We start from the raw sequence: 3211 nt of genomic DNA on the forward strand, positions 1-3211 counted from the left end.
TGAATAAACAAGGAAATACATCTCCTTCAAAGGTACAGAATAACTCCCCTCCATCTTTCTTGCTAATGGATGATGTCACCAAAATGTCAGACAAAGAATTTGGAACATTGTTGGTGAACAAATATTTTGAGTTGGAACAGAAAAGTGACAATAAACTACAGGAGATGAGGAAGTCATTACAAGATATGAAAGAAGAAATGGACACTCTGAGAAAGAACCAGATGAAGCTATTAGAGATAAAATCTGGAAGAGAGGAAATAAAAAACTCCCTTGAAAATATTAAAAGTCTATTAGACCATGCTGAAGATTGAATCTCTGATGTCGAAGATAAAACCTCTGACCTAGAAAGAACCACCAAAAAGACAGAGAAAATAACAACAACAACAACAACAACAACAAAAAACGAGGATAATACATGAGAAATACTAGATTCCATAAGACTCCCAAATATCAGAATAATTGGCATCCCAGAAGGTAAAGAAACTATTAACAGCATGGAAAATCTATTCCATGAAATACTGGAGGAAAATTTCCCGAGTCTAGAGAGACACTCAAGCACCAAGACCCAAAATATAAAGGACTGCAGTTTGAATCAACCCCAGATCTTCCCCAAGGCACATCATAGCCAGACTATCCAAGACCACAGATAAAGACATGAAACTAAAAGTGGCAAGAGAGAAACTATAAGTGACATACAAAGATCATCCCATCAGGCTATCTCCAGACCTCTCAATGGAAACTATGCAAGCAAGGAAAGAATGGGAAGATATATTGGAAGTGCTAAGAGAGAAACAATTTCAACCAAGATTATTGTATCCTGCAAGATTATCCTTCATATTGGAAAAAAAGATTAAAGTCTTCTCAGACAAACAAGACCTGAAAGAATTTGCCAGCACCAGACCAGCTCTTCAAGAAACTCTGAAGAAAGTACTGTTCCAGGAAAACTAAAGAGCTAACAGACAGAAACGAAGGAGAATAAAAGGCTACTAAGACAATGGCCAACATAAACGTCGGAACTGATCCAGTTATATTGATAATAACATTGAATGAGAACAGATTAAATTCCCCAATCAAGAGACACAGACTGGCTGAATGGATAAAAATACAGAGACCCTCTATCTGTTGCCTACAGGAAACCCACCTCATTGATAAAGACATACATAGACTGAAAGTGAAGGGTTGGAAAAAGGTTTTCTATGCGATAGGGAACCAAAAAAAGAGCTGGAGTTGCGATACTAATTTCTGACAAAATAGGCTTTAAAACAAAAACTGTTTGAAGAGACAAAGAAGGGCACTAAATTGTAGTAAAATGATCAATAGATCAAGAAGATATAACTCTTATAAATTATCTATGCGCCCAACACAGGAGCACCCAAATATGTGAAGGAAAGACTGTTAGATCAAAAAGGGGAGATAGACTACAATACACTAAATTTTGGAGACCTCAACACCACTATCCCCTCAGGACAGATCATCTAGACAAAAAATAAATAAAGAGATTAAGGATCTGAATGATACCATAAATGAAATGGACTTAACAGACATCTATAGAACTTTCCATCCAAAAACCACAACATAAAATTTTCTCACCCCCACATGGAAACTTTTTGAAGATTGACCACGTCATAGGGCACAAAACAAGCCTCTACAGATTCAAAGGCATAGAAACTATTCCCAGCATCTTCTCTGACCATGATGGAATTAAACTTGAGTTTAATTTCAAGAGAAATGCTCAGAAATACCTAAAAACATGTAAACTAAATAACTTACTACTGAATGACACCACAACTACTGATAAAGTCCGAAATCAAAAGATTCATGGAAGAAATTTTCTCACCCCCACATGGAAACTTTTTGAAGATTGACCACGTCATAGGGCACAAAACAAGCCTCTACAGATTCAAAGGCATAGAAACTATTCCCAGCATCTTCTCTGACCATGATGGAATTAAACTTGAGTTTAATTTCAAGAGAAATGCTCAGAAATACCTAAAAACATGTAAACTAAATAACTTACTACTGAATGACACCACAACTACTGATAAAGTCCGAAATCAAAAGATTCATGGAAGCTAATGACAATGAGGACGCAAGTTTCCATAATCTTTGGGACACTGCAAAAGCAGTCATAAGAGGGAAGTTTATAGCAATTAGTGCTCATAAGAGGAAGACAGAAAGAAGACAAATGGATCACTTAACATCATGCCTAGGAGAATTGGAGAAGGAACAGCAAAATAATCCAAAACACTCCAGGAGAAGAAATAATAAAGTTCCGAGCAGAAATAAATGAAATAGAAAATAAATGAAAGTAAAAGCTGGTTCTTTGAAAAGATAAGCAAAATTGATACACCACTAGCAAGACTTATTAAGAAGAAGAGAGAAAAAAACCAGGTGAATCAAATCTGCAATGAAGCAGGAAATATAATAACAGACAAAGCAGAAATAGAAAACATAATTAGAGGATATTATGAACAACTATATGACAAGAAACAAGACAATCTGGATGAGATGCACAAATTCCTGGGCATGTATAATCTACCAACATTGAGCCAGGAGGATATAGCAAGCCTAAATAGGCCCATAACAAGCCAATTCAGCCCATAACAAGCCCATAACAAGGAGATTGAATCAGTAATAAATAATCTCCCAACAAAGAAAAGCCCTGGCCCTGGTGGATTCACCTCTGAATTCTACAAAACTTTCAAAGAAGAGTTAACACCCATTCTGCTCAAGTTATTTCTAAAAATCCAAAAGGGTGTCTCTCTCCCTAATTCATTCTATGAAGCCCTTATCACCCTTATCCTCAAAACAGATAAGGACAGGACAAGGAAGGAAAATTATAGACCAATATTTCTGATGAAAATAGACTCAAAGACTCTCAACAAGATACTAGCAAATCATATTCAACAACTTATAAAAAAGATTATACATCATGATCAGGTAGGCTTTATTCCAGGAATGCAAGGTTGGTTCAACATATGCAAAACCATAAATGTAATACACCATATTAACAGGAAAAAAGACAAAAACCATATGGTCATATCTATTGATGCAGAAAAAGCATTTGATAAGATACAACATCCCTTAATGCTCCAGACGCTATATATGAAAACCCCGTCACGAATATCATTCTGAATGGAGAAAAGGTGAAAGCTTTCCCACTAAAAACGGGTATAAGACAAGGATGCCCACTTTCTCCACTCCTTTTCAA

Source organism: Tupaia chinensis, unplaced genomic scaffold, assembly GCF_000334495.1.
Source record: "Tupaia chinensis unplaced genomic scaffold, TupChi_1.0 Scaffold139996_1, whole genome shotgun sequence".
NCBI lineage: Eukaryota > Metazoa > Chordata > Mammalia > Scandentia > Tupaiidae > Tupaia > Tupaia belangeri.